The following is a 14,170-nucleotide window of genomic DNA, read 5'->3' as shown; positions in this document are numbered from 1 at the left end:
TTAATAGCACAGGGCACAAAAGAATTAGAGAACTGGTTGGTTTTCCATATCGGAGCATAAAACCGACGCCCTGAAGGCATCAGGATAAAATCAGGAGCCAGAGGATGGAGCGGCTGAGCCAGGAGACACTTGGCTTTGCTCAGGACCTGCTCCTCCCACAAAGAGTGCAGGTCCCTCAGTTTGATCCCTGTGACTTTCGAGCAGGTTTTAACAAAGTTCTGATGTTTGTTTTTATCCTTCACAGACAAGGATTCAAACCAGCAAATAAAAGAAAAAGTAAGACTTTCGATAAAAGAACAATAAAAATTGTTAAGAATCATTTTGTTCACTTTATAAGAGTTCAGTTTCCTCAATAAATATAATCTTTGCTGCCCTCGTTTGACGATGCTTTCAGTGTTTAGGTCAAATTTCAGTTTATTGTCCATCACGGTGCCCAGATATTTGTAGCTATCAACTATTTCAACCTCATCACCGTGGATTCCTTTCCACTTCTCTGTGTTTGATAAAGTTTAAGAAAGCGAACATCATCATCTTGCAGGATTTGTGGGTGGGAGCAGGACAAAATATCACAGGTGCGATCAGGAACGGGAACAAAAATTACAATTCTTTGCGGGTGCGGGCGGGAACAGGACTGAAAATTCTGTCCCGTACTTTCTTGGAACAGTGTTTGAAAGATCTTGACACCACGTGGTACTATTATTTTGTATTGAAAATGTCAGTCGATTATCCAGAACAATACAGTTTTTTTAAATTTTCATTGTGGCATCGATACTAGTTTTGAGGATTGAGCCTATTCCTTAGTCCTTATTCTTTATTCCTTTGTCTGGAATGTTTCACAGTATGACATTAAACCTTCTTATCTTCATGGAGATCAAACCAAACCAAGTAACAGGCCAGATCTGTGGAGAGGCAAACCCATTACTTGTTTTTCTAGGTATTTTTGAGCTATAAAACCAGCTGCAATTGAATAGATGTAAAAAGCAGAGATGTTTAAAGTCATACTGTGGAAGATTACAGGCAGAACAATGACATATCCGTAGAAACAAGCAGGTGACGGACCCCTAAACGTGATCTGACCGCATTGTGAATCGCCTACTCCTCTGCGTTGGCGTGTCGTGCTGTGTAATGAGTAAACCCGTGAATATGGCAGGTATAGCCTGGTGTTCAAACAGGTGAGGTTACCCGTGTTTGCTCTGCGTCTCTGAAGGACCGAGCTCGGAGGGGGAAAGCACTCGCTCACTCACGCTCTCAAAGGCCCATTGTGTGGACAGACTCAGGTCATACAGGTTTGGAGCTGTGGTCAATGGGCTGTGGTTTGCTTTATTTATTTATGGTCGATCAATCTCACTCACCCGTAGAACAAGACTGCGTTTCCTAGACCAGTGTACACTACCGGTCAAACGTTTTAGAACCCACACTTTTTCCAGTTTTTGACAGAAAATTATTCTGTTTATTGTGACACTGCACTCTGAAATGAAAGCATAGAACAAATAAACAAATGTAAAACGTATTCTAAACTTTTGACTCATCCAAGTGTCCACCTTTGGCAGATGTAACAGCTGAACACACTCATTCTTTCCACAACAGAAATCAAATATTCTTCAGAAAGTTCTTCCCAAGTCTGTTGCAGAAGTTTCCATAAATGTGTGGCACTTGTAGGTTGCTTCACTTCTCAGTCCAGTTCATCCCAAACCAGCTCGGTGGGGTTTAAGTCTGGAGACTGTGCTGAATCCATGTATCATCCGTTCATTAGTTTTTCAAAATAAAACCAAATATAAGAAAAAAAAAACAAAAACAAAATTATTTTCTTCATTATTTGTCTCCAAAAACAAACTGGAAAAAAAACAACAACAGATAATGATTCTTTTTTTCACTTTTCGATTTTGTGTTTAAATGAATAATGGAAAAAACTGCTTAAACTGTGATGCTGGACTGAATCAGGACTGAACCAGTACTAAAACAGGTCCAAAACAGGTCTAAACCAGGACTAAACCAGGTCTAAACCAGGTCTAAACCAGAACTGAACCCTCAGTCTCAGTTCCAATCTGGTCCCGGTTTGAGTCCGGGTCTCAATCCTGGTCTCAGCCCCGGTCTGGTCCCGGTCTGGTCCCGGTCTGGTCCCGGTCTGGTCCCGGTCTGGTCCCGGTCTGGTCCCGGTCTCAGTTCCAGTCTGGTCCCGGTCTCAGTCCTGGTCTGAATCCCGGCGCATAGACCTCAACGTAGATCCATAAATCAAAATGACTGCAACAAGGCGATGGCGGCGGTGTGTGTTTAGTCGATGTAGAACTATAATTCGGCCTTAAGCTTAATGCCACGCTGAGGAATATTACAGGCAAAGCAAAAGCATCTATGAAAGCAAACAGAAAAGTTACACAGTGCACTTTTAAGAGTCTTATTATTTGTCTTTTTATTAGAATTTTAAAGAAACTTGCAGTTGTAGAGGTTTAGTTTCATTCTATTTCTTCATAATGACACTGTGGGAGTTGAATTATATTTTGTTCAAAGTTCAAAGTTAAGTTTGCTTTATTGTCAATTTCTTCACATGTGCTAGAAATACAAAGAAATCGAATTACGTTTCTCTTTGTCCCATGTGTAGAAAAAACAGGACAACATTTTCGTGCACAGACACAACAAATAACATCATTGACTTACATTGACATTCACAGATAATCTTTCATATAGGCTCACTCCCTCTCCAGAACTATATATTAAAAAAAAAAACACTTTACTCTACTTTGTGATGTCATCAGGTGGTCGATAGGCCCTTTTATCAGTTCAGGCCTCAAACTGACTTGCTTTGAAGCTAAAAGCTATTGACTGCTTTTCAAAATACCACGACACAGGAAGAAAACTACAGTAGACTTGAACTGTTTAGTTTAACAGCACCTAAAATAGCCTCTGGTCACTTATTTCCTAAATATTTAGAAATAGGGCACGCTGACATTAGCAAGTTGAACTGGAACCACTACAACACTTTCCATGGCATCTTGGAGCTACCAGACCTTTCAGAACGAGTCTGATTATTGTACTTTTTAGTTCTAAATGATCTTAAAGGTGCATTCTGTAACTTTTCTGGTGGAGGGTTCAGTCAAATGCATTTCTCCATGATGTTATGTTATTGCTTTGTCTGGAATGTTTCACAGTATGGCATTAAACAAGAGTGGAGGTTTGGTCTCAGCTTTGGTGGGGACATTATCAACATTATCACCCATATGTTTATGAATTGTTTATGAGTCTGGGCAGGTCCAAACTAAGGTGGTTTCATTTTTCAGTTTGTGTCCATTGTCCTTCTAAGATGATTCTTTAGTGGATAAACAGCGATGTAGAAGTTGGTGATGAGATATTTGTGAGGTGATGTCCAAATATTTTTCCATGGAATATTATCAGTAGAGTCGGGGTCTCACAGAGCACGAGTAGGGCTCCGTTTGGGAGGTGCACTTGTGGTGATCGTCGCTCTTTTTTCGCTGCGACTCATTATAAGACAAGTTTAATTGGAGATGAAGCCGAGTAAGTTCCTTTTGAAAAGTTTTTCAAAGTTTGGAGCACAGCGTCTTCACTCACACCCACTCAAGTCACCATCTTCAGGTGCGGCCCTGTCCTGACGCTTCCCCAGTTTAGGCTCCTGGCTCCACTAATGACATCACTCTGTTACAGCCAGTGAAACAACGGCAGGAGTAACCCTGTCGTCATATCACTGAACACATCTCAGAACGTCTAATAAACAAAATGTGAACTAAAACGTGTTCAATTAATACTATTGAGTTTGGAAAAATATCTGAATAAATTTATATTTTTGTCAATTAAAATAAAATGGCAAATATTGGTAGAGACTATTGTGTCTTCCCCAAATATTGGTTGTGACACGTCCCCACTGTCCCTGTGAAAACCTACACCCTTGGCATTAAACCTTTTTATCATCATGGAGACCAAACCAGACCAAGTTACAGGTCAGATCTGTGGAGAGGCAGCACAGTCACAGTCAGAATACTTGTTTTTCTAGGTATTTTTGAGCTTTTAAACCAGCTGTAATTTAATAGATGTAAAGTAAAGCTGTTTAAAGTCATACTGTGGAACATTCCAGACAGATAAATGACATATCCATAGAAAATAAGCAGGCGACGGACCCAAAACCAAGAAATAAAATATGTTATGACTGTTGAGTGAATCACAGTTTATTCATTTTTATTGGAAAAGCAAATCAATACTGAGGATTTGTTTACGCGTTAAGTCCATTTTGAACAGTTAAAGTGGTTATGCATGGCGAGTTTTAGGCCGTGACTGGACTCAGAGACAGAGACGCTCAGTGTACGATGTGTTACTAAACGTCCACTGATGACTGCACGGGTCTTATTCACTCACCAACATCTCCTCATGGTTAAAGAGACCAGGGCGACGCAGACCTCAACAGGGCTACGGGCAAACTTCTGCGGCTCGGATCACACAAGGAACGCATTAATAACAGGTTTAGAAGGGAAAAATAAAACTCAAAGGTGGTCGGTTTGATTCCAGCTTCAACTAGTTCGTACTACTTTTGTGTCCTTGGGCAAGAGACTTCAGCCGCCTTGCCAGTGTGGTGGTGTGCGAGCGAGCAGAGTTGCATCCAGTGTAGGTCATTTTCCGATGCTTTTCTGAGTAGCTTTCTGAATACTTTTACTCCAACTTTAGTCTTTTTTTTTTTGTTTTATCAAATCTTTATTTAACCCAAAAAACGCACATTAATACTAGTGTGACCTCTCTGAAGAGTTTATCAAGACTTTAGATAAGATTTTTGGTCACCATAGTTGTTTGTTGGTGCCTAATCGCATCTGATCTCTGAAGCTAAGCGAGATTGGGCCCAGAGACTGACAAAAACTGACATTGTGTCCTTAGGCAAGACACTTCGCCCACATTGCCTTGTGAATGAAAGTGATTGGTGGCGAATGAAGAGACCGATGGTGTAGATTGGCAGCCTCACTTCCGTCTCACTTCTGTCGGTATAGTAGCTTCACTAGCAAGGACCATGCCAACAATGACAGTGGGAAGAAGAAGTTTTTTTATTTTATTTTAATTTTATTTTATTTTATTTATTTTTTTTTTTTTTATTAAAGACAACAGAATATAACATTTAAAAAATAAAACAAACATCAACATTTAAGAATTACAATATTCAGCATAAAACAAAAACAAAAATATAAAGCAACACCCACACAACACAACAAATACAAAAAAAAAAAAAAAAAAAGCCCCGCCATTTCCCCCCAACCAACCACACTGACACAAATTTGGCAAAGTCAAACAAAATAAATGTGATAGTGCAACATAAATACACCGCTAGGCTCCCTAACATTGATACACTGTGGCCAATTTATAATTGAAGTTCCTTTTGTCTCTCTTCCTTTTTTTTTTTATTTATTTTTTTTATTTATTAGCCCCTATACTGAAACTAACAATTTCAATATTTCACTTCTGTTAGTATAGTAGCTTCACTAGCAAGAACCATGCCAACAATGACACAGTGCGAAGAAGAAGTTTATTGATGATGCACGAGGGGCGGAGACGGCTGGGTTGAGACTCTGGGTGGGGGCTCCGTCTCAATCTTCAGTTGACCCAGCCGGAACGGGACCCCCCTCGTAGGCGTCTTATGACTGAAAGACAAACAAGATAGGAGGTGGGAGGGTGGGGTCGAGTGAGCCGAGACAAACTGGGATGATGGGAAAGGCTGCTACAAATAGGCTTCTGAGAAATTCGAGGTGTGGTCGAAGTGAGTTGTGGTTCGCTGATGAGGAGGAGAGGGTGGTCGAGACGTGGTCCTGCTCCTGAATCTCAGTTAATCGTATTAACTACACTTACTAACACTGACTAGTGAATTGACCTTTTTCACAACGACCGGAAGTGCCTCGCTGTAGGGTCGAGGAACTTCTGGTTAATGGTTTTCTGTGGCAAAATGTCTGTGTGAATGTCTCCACCAGCTTCATAAATCTGCCCCATCACCAAATCTTCAACCAACGAGGTCCAAAAAGAATTTATCCACAACTATCAAGGTAAGAAAGACAAAAGCTTAAAGGTGAACAGCGACTGACATTGGTGAACTACTGAGCAAAACTAACATTTTAGTAAGGACAGAGATGTCTCACATTCGAACTGCACTAATCTATCTATGATAATATCAACATCATGAAATCAATTTTTTATTTTAATTGTAGAATCAGTCTGAGTTCACCAGTTACTTATTCATGACCATAACATTAGTTTTGCTCAGTAGTTCACTAATGCTAGTCGTTGTTCGCCTTTAACCCCTTAATGCCGACCGTCACAAATCGTTTGATAAAGATATAAGCCGAGATAGAAGTTACATTCCCCCAGTGCTGGTTAGTGCATATGCAGTACTTTCCTAAGAGCCTTCGGCAAGCACTTGTTTCTAGTAGTCACAAATTTACAACATACTGAAATTTCTTTTTTTTTTTTTTTTGCTATTGTCAAATTAATAATCGACTTAAAGGCAAAAACACACACACATATTTTTTTATATATACATCTATATGAATTAAGACATTTAAAAAAAAAAAAAATTTGCTTCAGACTAGTTCACTAATGCAAGTTGTTGTTCGCCTTAGGTTTGTCTTTCTTACCTTGATAGTTGTGGATAAATTCTTTATGGAATAATGTTTATCCTTTGTCGACCTTGTTGGTTGAATATTTGGTGTTGGGGCAGATTTATGAAGCTGGTGGAGAGTAGGCGAGACATTTCCACAGACATTTTGCTACAGAAAACCATTAACCGGAAGTTTTGCAAAACCTACAGCTGGGCGCTTCCGTCCGTTGTGAAAAAGCTCTATGAATAATGCAATGTAAAGTGGGTGGGTGCTTTGAAAGGTGCTATATCAGGGGTGGGCAATTATTTTTTCCATGGGGCCACATGAGAAACAGAAAATATTGTGGAGGGCCAAAATGCTTCACTCAATTCTGCATAATATTAATTGTATTTCTTTCTAAAAAGCAGTAAATATCATTGTTTTGACGAGCTGGTCAGACTGGTAAGAGTTTATGTTATGACTAAGCAATGAAAAAGTGAGGTTACCTTACAAAAATGTTATTTAAAAACACTTCTAAAATGAAAGCAGTGCAGCTTTAGTCCATGCATGAGGTAAAATGATAAAATATGTTTGTTTTGTAATTCCAGATGAGCTTAAACAATCTGGTCCAGGAGCTGAACAATGCCAAGCCTGTACTTTATAAATCCAGTATATATTTTTTTATTATATTTAAGAGTGAATAATGCGAAAAAAAATAATATTGTGATCTCTAGGCTCAAAAAAATTGGGATATTATCTTTTTGGTTTTCGGTTCTGTCACATTTAAACCACTTCTTACATCTTCCCTTTTCTCCTGCGTCAAAATAAATGAAAACGACAGCTGTATTGGCGTGTAAATGTTTCTTATTATCTGTGGACTGGTCTGTATTAGCCGGTGGAGGAAGTGGTGCTTGCGGCAAACGGCTTGTGTCACATTGTTAGCAGTTGGCGGTTGCGTGCTATAGCGTGCGCGCAGCCTGAATATGTCTTGTGCAGTAGCTGTGGTGACTCACTGTATTGTGTGGCCTCTCAGTCGTTAAAAGGAGGATTCTGGGAGTTGAGAACAAAGCATAAAGTGGCCGCAGAGAACCGCAGCTAACATTCTTCACGTATTAAGTGGACCAGCCTGTGTGAATGCTCCTCGGGGACTCGTGTTGTAATGAAAGGCAGACTGGAGGGTCAGAGCGGGCGGAGGAGTGGCGTGACAACCTGCTAATAACTTTTTACCGTTACACTGATTTCAAATGAGAAAAAGACTGTGTGGTTTGGGCATATTTCTACGCGAGGATATCTGAAAATAGCATTAGCGGTGGGTGGCATTCTCACCTCACAGCGAGACGGGTCCTGGTTAGAGTGACCAGAATCATAATCAGAAACTGGGTCAGTCTCGGTTTGTGGTGGTTGGTAATAATAAAATTGTGAAATGAGTGCGTAAATAAGAAAAACTGTTCTGCGCTCGGCCCATTCACGACGAACATGTGAGTCAGTATAGTCACATTTTCTTTGTGTTTTAGTCGTTTTTAAGCAAATTTTCTGGATTTTACCTCAACAAATATCACCACCTAGTGCCTCCGCTCAATTTCATTTCTCTCCAGCGACTAGGTCAGGAATTGGAATACACTAGACGGTTCGCAAAACCACCGGAAGTGTGATTTTGGGCACCAGCCAATCAGCGAAGAGTCGTACATTCTGTGTTGGCAACGATTCTCGAGATCGAGGATTTAAAGCCGGAATAAAGAGAATGTTTGTTGAATTTTATCAAGGGGAAAGACGTTATTGCCCTTTTTCCTACGGGATTTGGCGCATTACATACATCACGACCAAATAGCAGCGACTGGTTAAATGAAAAAAGTGCCCACCTACTGTTGAGTGAACGAATCCTAATGCTGCGAGGTCAGACGGTTTCCACAAAGTGAAACCGGCTGATGAATCAGGTTATCTCTTTACTGTCGGCAGGTATCAAATTGGTAAAAAATACAACAAAGGCAGTAAATAGTGGAAACGATACAATTCTATATTTAATTAACAGTGATATTAAAAAGTTCATTTTAAACAGTTAAACGAATAACACAACAATTTGGAACTAAAATATGGGATTCAACTAAACTAAGTTAAATCACACAAAACCGCAGTTAAAAATGCTAAACCAAACATGAATCAAACCAAAACAATCAGGTGAATCCCAGATTTTAGTAACCAAAGTGCTAGTGTTGTACAAATCAATATAAAATGTGCTGTAGTAGTTTTTCTTTTTAGATGTACAGTATTTTTTTGACTATTTTTCACACTTTTTTCATGGGTTCAGTGGTCCTGCAACTTATACTCCGATGCGACTTATATATTAAAATTTTCACACTGACAGCCACGAGAGGGCACTATAGGCTTGTGTGTCAGTTTTCTGCACATGTCTCCTGCAGAAACAGCCGCTGTCCTGCTGCAAGTAGTGAAATATACAACTGAAAATGGTAATCGAGCAGCAGACGGAAAGTTCGGAGTGAGCGAGAAACTTGTGAGGGACTGACGGAAAGCGGGGATGGAGAACACAACTTCACGGAAACCGGGAGGATGCATCATGAAACTTTCCTGGAAGTCTTTGGATGGATCGACAAAGCCTGAACTTCAGTGACAATCGAAACCATCCTGTCGGGATTCAGAAAGACTTACTGGAATTCTTACTGGAACTGATGCTGAGTCTGACGACAGCTACACAGAAGAGGTAGAGGCGCTCTGTTTACCTCCGGAGGTCGCGGAGTTGCTCAGAAGTGACACCGAGGATGAAGAATTGAATGGATTTAGTGATTTGGAGTGAGATGGAGAGTTTGGTAAACTTGTTCTGTTCTGTTGTTTATGTTATAGTTTATCTGCAGAACTGTTCATATGTGACCATCTTGTGCTTTTTTCCTGAGGTAGTTTTGGCAAAACTTGGACTTCTGTTTTGGGTCATTATGTTTTTTTTAACCTCTGGCTGTTCAGTTCTTACCTTTGTACCATTTCAAGCTGTTCATTTGGACTTGCACGACTTGAACTGCAATAAATAACTGGAAAAACTGTGGGATTCTAAAACTTTTGACTGTTATTGTTTAAATCTGCTGGGACAGGGGACACATGGCTCAAAACTGGGACTGTCCCGGGTAAATCAGGGACATCTGGTCACCTTATACACAATAATAATAATAATCACAATCCAGACACTGCTTGCTGGCGTGATCTGCTCTTCAGTTGTGGGAACCGACGGCACAAAGAGGCAGGTGGGAATCGGCTCCCATTTGGCTCCACAATTTTCCAACTTGGAAGTCCCAAAAGCGCAAAAACAGTATATCTTCTTCAAAACAAATCTAAAATCTTTTGAAAGGAAGTCGTCGAATTGTTGCCCGTACAGGAAGCTTGAAACCATGAATAGATTTCTGTTAAGAGTCGTCAACACTAACCTCTCTCAAAATGGTTCCCAGACAGATGGTAGAAGGCCAGTGCTTGTAAAGTTTTATAATGAGTTTCACATTGTCTCAACTCTTTGGAACACTAAGTCAACGCTGATAGAAGAGAAGAACACGGGCCTGTTCAGTAGAGTACTTAAGTGTAATTAATTTGTGTTTTAAAAAGTTGCTGTACCCGATTTGTACTGTCATAAAAATGTGAAAAACAGACCTTGTTCATTTTAAACGGTTTGCAGTTGTCCAAAGTTATTTCTCGCTTACCTTATCCGTTCAGATCATCCTAATTATTCACGGCGACGAGGCCAAAGCAGAGCCTATTAATACAGTTTTTCCTTATTATCAAACAGTAAAACACTTTATAATTAGCTGCGGAGAGTACACAGCGGACTTATTTTGACCGCAAGATCTGCTCATACAGTTCTAGGCCAAGACATGTTTTGCTTTCACATGTATAGACAGCTGCGGACCACATTTACCACAGCGCCCTCTCCTGTTGGATTAAAGTTTATGCTGCACACAGAAGTTCACACAAAGCTTCAGGTATTTCCGTTTTGTTTGGTGTTTGTTCTGAAGAAATAAGTCAAAATATTTTTAAGATGTTTTTGCCGCTATAATACTTTGGATTACCCGTATTTAGACTTTGAGTTGATGCGGTGTTGACGTTTTTCTGTTCTTAGTAAATGGATAATTAATGTCCAAATGAAAATAAACATTGAAGGAGATACCAGGGCTACAAGAAACATGTAGTTGTGGAGTTGTAGTTTTGTTTTTGCCTCTATAATGGTTTGGATTACTCATATTTAGGTTAAAAATAATGAAATAAAAACTAAATATGCATCTTCATTAAGTCATGCTTTTATGTAAAAGGCTGAATATTTAATTGTGAGGATTAAAGGTGTAATATGTAACTTTTCTGCCATCTGCTTGCCTCCTTGGATGTCACTGCTTTGCCTGGAATATTCCACAGTATGGCATTACACTTATTATCTCCATGAAAAGGTGTAGTCAGTGCAAGTCAAGGCAATAAAAACACCTTTAATCGAATAAACGCAAGATAGAAATGTTTAATGCCGCACTTGAAAGTTTTTTTTAATTATACTGTGAGAGATTCAAAGCAATAATATCTCCATGGAGACAAGCAAGTGCGAAAAACCCACCAGTAAAGTTGCACTGTGCATCTTTAGTGTTTTTGCTTTGAGATAATGATGTTTATTAGTTTAACTCCACATAGTATTTTGATATTTAAAGGTTTTACATTACGTAAATTTGACTCGTGTGAGGTTTAAGCCGTGTTAGAATGTTGTTACCTCCTCAAAAACATATCTGGAGTTGTGTTTTGTTTTATTCACACAAGTTCGAGAACCCTTTATTTCAAGTTAACATTCAAAAATTAACTTCTAGATTGGCAATTCCAGTGCTGAAATCATCCAAATGTTAGTCTGAGAGAAGAACTTCGCCTAAATATGCAGGGTTGGTGCGTTAATGGCTTGTGTGTTAGGGCCTGTTCACACGACAATGTTTTTTGTATTTGTTTTGGTCTTTCATCCACACAGAGCCGGGGTTTCAGGTGGGTGAAAATGGCATTTTTTGAGAACGGGTTCCAGAGTGGAGAAATCTGAGAACGCCAGCGTTGCGTTGTCGTGTGGACAAACAAACCACAGCTTTTGGAAAACGATGACATCAAGATGCATCATTGTCAGGGTCCTTCGATGCAGCAAAGTCTGCAGCCCTCGAACTGCCCTCTGCGGACTGCATGACCATTGCCGAAATGTGACAGGTGTAGCCCACGAAGCCTTTCCTGTTGCCCAGCAACCGAGATATGCTGCTAACACTAATGCTAACAACACGCACTGCAGATTACACACACGGATCAATAACAACGATTACGCACGAGTAATCAAACTGTTGGATTTTGAGACCAAGTTATTCTAATAATTCTCATCCAAATCTTATGGCTACAAACGAAAATGTATGTATTTCTGGGATACATCTAAAATCGGCAAAATTACCTTAAAGTTTAAAAAAACAGTGATGAGATATGCATTAGTTAAATATTATTATCAATGTTAATAGCGCCACTTATAGGTGTGGTATATGTATTACATTGTTTTCACTCAGTTTTCCATTGTTGTCTGGACGTGCGTGGATGCAAATTTTTTCAACCTGCAAAAAAAAAATAAAAAAATCCAGGAGCTTTGTCGTGTGGATGTAACTTTATTTTATGAATGAAACAAAACACAACTCCAGGTCTGTTTGTGATGAGGAAACAACTTTATAACATAGATCAGAAAATAACATAATATGGATCCTTTAAATGAGTGTTGGTTTAAAAGTCTCCCTCCTCTTCCTCTGCTTTTTGCCTTTGCCTTGTGTGTTCAGAACCACTAAGTTTACACATGTGTAAAGTGAAGCCGTGACCACACAGCCTGCTGCAGTCTGCTTCTCCGAGATCAAACACATACGCACATGCTCCCAATTAGACCCAGTCCTCATGTTTCCCCATAAAAAACTTCAATAACAGTGAGCGCGCCTTACGTCAAACTAACCCAGTGTTTGTGAAGATGTGTACACAGCCGGCTAAGGGGCAGAGTGTTGTGGTTAAAGCGGTGCACCGGATTATGTGGTGATGTGGTTGTGGATATAGGGAGGTTTTTTCCTATAGTGACCCCATCAGAAGCCTACAGAGAGGGCCCACCCACAACCAGGAAGCCAGCAGACGCCCAAGGGTGCTCCGACACCTGTTTCGCATTTGAAGCCTGGCTGTGGGTCTTGTTTGTGTATGTTTTGGGTTGAGTGGCTTGATGACTTTCAGTTGATGTGGTGTTGACCTTTTTTCTATTCTTAGTAAATGGATAATTAATGTCCAAAGGAAAATAAACACTGAAGGAGATACCGGGGCTACAACATATGCTACGCGACGGTTGTGCAATATTTCTCATCAAAACGAATCAAATCGCGGAGTTATTTTGATAATAATATGTCCTCTCCAAAGAACTAAATATCCGTCTTGTTGTCTTTGTAGTTTAGACCTCGTCAAACATGTTCTGATTAGTTCAGCGTGATTAGTTTTGCGTATTTTATTCTACTTTTTAAACTAAACATACACGGATTTTGATATCACGCTGGTAGTGTTTTCTAACGAGACCCTGATATTACTCATGCAGTGTGATCGAGTGGTTGTCAGTCGCCAAAACAGCCCTGGGTTTAATCTGTTGTTATGTTTCTTGGCTGTAAAGGTAACTCTGAAAATGTAAAATGTTTGGAAAGTTGAAAAGTGAAGCCTTTAAAATGCAGCTGTTCTGTTTTGAAACACTGGAAGAAAGACCTGCATTTCAGTAATCTTCACTTAGCCGCCCCCATCTGTATTAAATGTTGTTGTCCGCCAGAATGTTGTGATGTTTCCTTTATGTCTGTCCCCACTTAAGGGGCAAAACACACAGATGCACTGGCAGCCACAGCGTTTACCAAACCACCGCCGCAGCACTGGCTCTGTGTTTTTCAAAGGCAAACTCGTTCAAACTTAGACTTAGACTTAAACTTTATTGATCCACAAGGGAAATTATTTGGACACAGTAGCTCACACATCACAATATAATATAATAAAAAAGAGTTTAAAAAATATAAATGGTAATAATACATTCTAAATAAGTAGCAAAAGAGATAGTAAGAGACATAATTATATAAATATAAATGTACAAGTACAAAAAAAAAACTTGACTGTGTGCATAGAGACACTTAACAGGTCTATAGTGTAAATAACTTAATAGGCCGTCTGTGTATGGAATCAATTTTGAGCCAAATAGTTCAAAGAACACTTTTAAAACATCAAGCAAGAAAATATTAATCAAAATTTAAAAAATAAATAAATAAATAAATTTGCAATCAAATTATTTGTGTAATTGTGTAAAATTGTGATCATACCAACTTATCAAAGCCTGATCCCATCAGATCTCAAACTCAGCCGGGCCGGGCCTGGTTTGTACTTGGATGGGAGAAAATCAGGAGCCACAGGGGGGCGCCAGTTGCAAAAAAAAAAAAAAAGAAACTGTTGTTGTGTCCTTGGGCAAGACACTTTACCCACATTGCCTAGTATGAAAGTGGTGTGTGTGTGAGTGATGGTGGTGGTCAGAGGAACAGATGGCTCTGACTGGCAGCCACGCTTCTGTCAGTCTGCCCCAGGGCAGC

The sequence above is a fragment of the Boleophthalmus pectinirostris genome, unplaced genomic scaffold, assembly GCF_026225935.1.
Source record: "Boleophthalmus pectinirostris isolate CB_2022bp ecotype Guang Dong unplaced genomic scaffold, ASM2622593v1 HiC_scaffold_4, whole genome shotgun sequence".
Lineage (NCBI taxonomy): Eukaryota > Metazoa > Chordata > Actinopteri > Gobiiformes > Gobiidae > Boleophthalmus > Boleophthalmus pectinirostris.
This window is presented reverse-complemented; position numbering follows the sequence as displayed.